General features: G+C 39.0%; 2 protein-coding genes across 3 annotated transcripts in view; both read left to right on the top strand.

Moving 5' to 3' along the window:
• Window positions 1–5,743, top strand: part of LOC138006429 (uncharacterized) — a 50,418-nt gene that overhangs the window by 4,770 nt on the left and 39,905 nt on the right. The window lies entirely within an intron of this gene.
• LOC138006428 (uncharacterized) overlaps window positions 5,282–5,743 on the top strand; it is a 9,529-nt gene continuing 9,067 nt past the window's right edge. For both annotated transcript variants that reach the window (XM_068852747.1, XM_068852746.1), the window contains exon 1: window positions 5,282–5,360. The gene's annotated coding sequence lies outside the window, so the exon portion shown is untranslated. The remainder of the gene's footprint in view (window positions 5,361–5,743) is intronic.

Below are 5,743 nucleotides of genomic sequence, written 5' to 3'. Positions count from 1 at the left end.
CCAGTTCTCTCGTTTGTGGCTTGAAAAGTTCAAGCTCACGCTTCTTAGGACCAATTTTCTCACACTGGTACGTTGATATTTTGTCATGTTAAGTGGACCTATTCCAGGCCTAACTGACAAACTTGACCGAAACATGCAAACTCAAACCAATTACGAGGAAACCCGAAAAGTTGCACGTCAAAAGAAAAGATGTGAATGACGACTCATACTCCCCCTGAAATCTCTGACACACTGGAGAAGTGTAACCATCTACCGGACAACTTCATCTGTCGATTCGGACATCTTCGGTTATGGTCGTGTCATCATCGGAAAATCTTGGAACTACTCCCAGAATAATCTTACGCCTTTGAATCAGCAAAAATATATACCAGTTTAGAAATTGCTTTCAGATGGTTTTCTCGTCTCCGTAATGTTGAATGTCAAGCAACGCTGTGCGTGGTTTGTCAACATTCTTAGCTAGTGCCCAGTTTTTTCAGTGAGTCGTAGTGATAGAGTCTCGATAGCGACAGGATCATTTCCATTGTTTCAGTAGCTTGACTCTAGCTAGCCAGTCTAATGTCATGGCGAGGTTTTCAATTGAAGGTATTCTGCGATAGTAGTATGTACAACATTGCTGTTTTATTTCACGGTCAGGTCTTTGATTTAGATTAATTTCTCTAGAATTTTGTATTTACTTGGATTTCTCAATATCTAAAGCTAAGAAATCGAAGAACAGGTTTTATCACCTGATGTATCACTTTCTCAATATTTTCGATGTGGTTATCACAGAACTTAGGTTTACGACCAAAATATTTGTTCAGGGTAGGTGGGCCGGTTGGAATTAGCAGTTCGAAAAATTATTTCGACAAATGATTAAGTCTGAATTGTTTGTGATAAAAACGGGACTAGGTTTTTTTTTAGTTTTGGGCTTAAATTCACACCTCCCTGTGCCTAGTACCCCTCCTCTAATGGAGTACGTAATAGGTTACTTCATTGGCCACTTTTCCTCAAAGTTTTTGGATTATACAGTAATGGTTGCAAAGGAATAAAGGGACTACTCACATTGCAAGTTAATAATATTGCCAAACTCTGTTATAAATACATGTACATGTATGCCTGGAAGCATGAAAGCAACTGTAATCTGACCCCTATTAGAATTCACTGTAACGTCGGTTCTGTCCTGGTGTACGGTGCACGAGAGGTTTTAACAAAAGACCAACAATACACAGCAGCTAAACAATAACTCCTAACACAAAGAATCGAACATATGAACAAACAATGGTTATTCCCTTGTGGTCCGGTACACCAGGACAGAACCGTAATATCAGTTGTTAGAAACCCCTTAGCTTTGTCTAACACTGTATCAGCATCCAGAGAGTCTGGAGATTCGACCCCAAACCTTCCCATTTAATTTCAGGATGCGAACATCCAGACACAAGATTGTTTTTGAAACAATGTTTATGAGTGCTTCTGTGCGTAGTGGGAACATTGGTTTCCATGCATGCTTACACTTAATTAGGCAATCTATTTAAAAACAGTTAGGAACAACTTTTCACAAGGTCAACACATTTAGCCATTTTGGGGAGCACACAATTTTTCCCTTGTAGTTTACATGTCTAGCATTTGCCTAGTGTCCCATTACACTGTCAATACCGTGACTAATATCACATTTATTTGACAAGCTTTGTTTTTGCATTAACCTTCCTTGCAGGCATGACAATTAAAAATGTCATGAAGGTGTGATAAATTAATGTTTCATAGACGCAGATGAAAAGTATCAAATAGAAAGAACTTGACACTGTGTAAAATTGCCCAACTGCACATGGGTTGCAGTCAAAAAAGTAAAGTTCAGGAAAATAATTTTTAACCTAGGTTGAAAATAAATTACCTTTTGTATCCTAACCATAATTTTAATAATTGGACTTATGAGACAAGGGATTTGAGAATCAACCGAGATTAAAACGTTACTTGAATGTAATTTTTACCTGCGCAGCACGTACATGTACATGTATATGGATTTGTGGGGGTTTATGTCTCATTGCATGCCATCTTACTAGTGTTACTGAATCTATTATTTTTCTTCTGCACTAGAACACAATAGACTTAACCTGGCGTGATATGTCAACCCAGAATGGAGTCCTGTCCAAATTTGATTCCCAAGAAGTTTGTGGACAGTGCCCTCGCAGCGGACCAATATCTTCTTCATACTGAAGTTGTCTGGCGTGTGACGATATTACTTAAAAGAAACCAACCCACGACGTGGTATATCCAGTGGAGGTTAGTGACACTGTGGCTCACTCAGTAAGGGCATGATAGTCTGATTAAGATCTAAATAAATTACTGTTAAAATAGTTCTCTCTGCATAAATTTAACCAGGGTTATCACTATTAGCATTATAGTTCAAACCTTGCGGCATTGGTCCAAGCATGTCAAAACAGACTTGCCCTGATTCTTGTTTTTTTTTGTGGCTACTGCCTCCTACTGGAGGGACGAAGACACAAATTCTATCCGACGTGTGAGTCCAGTGATGTGAGTGAGTGAGCGAGTTGTAACAATAGAATACGATATGAGTTCACGCCCATTATGACCAACAGTGCGCTCTGACTTAGGCAATGAATTACCTCTGCAAATCCACCATGTCCTGTTACAGTAGTTCATATGCCAGAGAATCCATTGACTGCCTATTTTTGTACTTGCCCGGGCCCGCCGAGGTGTCCATATTAAACCTGACACAGAAAATCTTAAAATCATTGACTTGATCTATAATTTTTAATTATACATATTTCACCGTAATTGGTCAATTGCTGGCTGATGGCTCGACATGGATTTTCATGTACATGTAGGTGGGGGGCGGGTTTGTATTGTGACCACCCATATATGTCTTTGTGTTAATAAATTAGTTTTTGCAAGTCCAACTGAATGTGACCATACTTATTTACTTGTTCACTCTATCACAACCTATCAGTGCGTTGGTCTTCAAACCAAACAGTGTCACCCACCAAATTGGGGATCATAGGATCCAACCCTTCACGTGCATTTGGCAGGGGGGAGTCACTGGGAGGTTGAATGCAAAATGACGTCTCCCTATGCCTGTTTGCTGGGTAGTGAAAAGGATTTTTGGCTCCCACTACCGCTGATAGCTATATTAAAGCAAGTATGGTTCTATACCAGTAACAGTTAAGAAGTCAAACCAAAAGGACACTTATCAATGAATATAATATATACTTCCAGTAATATGTTCTGGTGCACCAACTATGGTGAGTTCCGTTGTGTGTATTATTTATGATCATGGAAAATATCTTGGCCGAGTTGTAGTTCCGTCGTCTGGTACACGCCTGCAACAGCCCTGCATTTGTTCATAGAATCACTGGTGCGCCTTCGGGCATTTAGCATCACTGATTTCTTATCTCACCTTCGACGTCTTAAGTCTACATTACTGCACAAACTAAAATCATTGTGCTCGCCAAATCATAGCGCCAAAATACAAATCCACTTTATTTGTATTTGGATACTTTAACTAGCAAGGAAAGCCTAATTGAACTCTTAATTTGACCCAGTTCCTTGTATTTCCCTACATACCCAAGGCACCACTGTGAGCCTCAAGCAAACATTATGATGACCAAATTTCTGTTATTCAAGTCGTATTCTGAAAATAAAGACCTTGTACTGGATTCGAGGTCCTTACTGAGACCCCCGGGGAGTGAAAGGGTTACAAAAACTATCTCCCTTAACCCCTTCAGCCCCAAGAGTGACTTTATAGAGTTTACTCTGTCTAACGCCAGATGAGTTTACTCTGTCTAACGGCCAGATGATTTTACTCGTCAAATAGAGACCCCTTGGAGTGAAAGGGTTGCTTGACTTTTCATGATTTCTTTCCTGTTGTAACAAGTAACAAGACAGTGCAAAATAAACATGATCAACACCCAAATGTAACTATCAAATTTAGAAAATATATCCCCTGCATGCAAGAGTTGCTCTCTTTAGATCACTGAACAAAGGTAACTGAAATTGTGGATGTTGAAACAGAAACAGAAGTGGTGGGACAACATTGTCTGGCAATAAAGATGTATTTTATTTTATTTATATATTTTCAGATGAAGATCTTGACCATGGTGTGGCACTGAAGGAACTGATTGAGATTCAGCGACTACATATGGGAGAGAATTTTGTGCCTGCCTTGTTGATACTTGGAGGGATGGGTATGGCACTCCATTATGAAGAGCTTTCCCAGTTATATGAGGGTGTGCCCTTGATAATGGCTTATGGACTGCCTGTGTCTGGGAAGTCTTTGGGCAGTACAAATTGCCATGTCCCTCATTGGAGAAACCAAGAGTATTGGAGGTAATGTGTTCATTATATTCATCTGGTTATCAAATTATCGAATTACTGGAAATGGTTCTACCTCTGGGATTAAGGAGTTAAGTGCCAAATCGATCACTCATGTTTTTCTTGTTGTTTTCTTTTACAGAGTGTACCCAGGCTGGAATGCTTAAGTTGGCATCATCAAGAACGCTCCCATTTGGGTGGATGATGTCTCAGATTTCAACACTTTAGAGGCTCTAACTGTCCAAACTTTTAACCAGGTGAATATACGTGTGGTACTAATAAGTTTTGTATTTTGTGGAAACTAAAAAATGGTCGAATGGTGAAAAAAAAAAACTTCGCCTTGTGTTCTATTAGACCTCACACATAGTTGAAAACAACATAGGTTGGTTATGCTCTCAGCCCTTCAATTATTGTTAATGGGTGGCAGTGATCATGTTATGCAAGATTATAAGGCACTGTTACACTGGATGCCTTATCCCCGATTTATCAGAATAGCAGCTTCTAGCAGCGTTCTAAGTGGAAGGATACAAGGTGAACATGCAAATACTTATTGATTTGGTGTATTGATTTCATCAATGTAGTAAGTTTATTGCAGCTCTTTTTCTGGGAGAAGGGGGGACTTTCTTTGGAGCATAAAATAGTCCGGGAAATGTACATGACTTTGTATAGCCCACACAAATCAAGTGCCATGCAGTAACTTTGAACTAAAACTAGTGGCAATTGATTATGGCAATTAGCAGGTGCCAAATGTGTTTTTATCAAGACAATGACAGTGCTTTGCTGATTAGAAGGTCGTTATCTCCAAATTGTGTAAATATACGGTATGACTGACTGTAACTGAGAAACTGTGCCTGCAGTTTACCCCAAAACAAAAAGATATCAGATAGGAAACTTCTGTTTTAACAGTAATTTTTGTCTTGTATCTTGCCATAACAGTCCTCAAAGCAAACTGCAAAGCTGGAGAAGTTAAACCACCCAATATCAGTCCCACTGATGACCATGAATCCTCAGTGCTTGTACCGAAAGAAAAAGGTGGACAAGGAGAAGATCTCAAGGTATACCGTAAATTGAGTATAAATTAGTCAGGGGCACCGAACAACAAGTTTTAGTAACTGTACATATCTCTTACAATAGGTGAATGCTAGTTCACATTAGGTTTTCATCACCAATCAAAGAATATTACATACTCGCCTTTTCTTATTTGAAATGTGGCCTAAAAGATTACGATGGCAAATACTGAATAGCCCATGACTATTTCGGAAGATTTATATTTGCTGTTTTTGGCAAACAAAACACCAGATAGCATTTTGGCAGACACATAAGGTTTTGCATGCCAGAATACACAGAAAACACACGAAGTAATAAATGCAATTTTTTTTCTGGCAAAGTCCGTTAATAAATAACAGTTCTATATCTGTCTCTGTAAAATGAATTTCAA

The sequence above is a fragment of the Montipora foliosa genome, chromosome 6 (assembly GCF_036669935.1).
Source record: "Montipora foliosa isolate CH-2021 chromosome 6, ASM3666993v2, whole genome shotgun sequence".
Classification (NCBI taxonomy): domain Eukaryota; kingdom Metazoa; phylum Cnidaria; class Anthozoa; order Scleractinia; family Acroporidae; genus Montipora; species Montipora foliosa.
The sequence above is the reverse complement of the archived record's forward strand: the minus strand, read 5'-3'. Positions and strand labels throughout refer to the sequence as shown.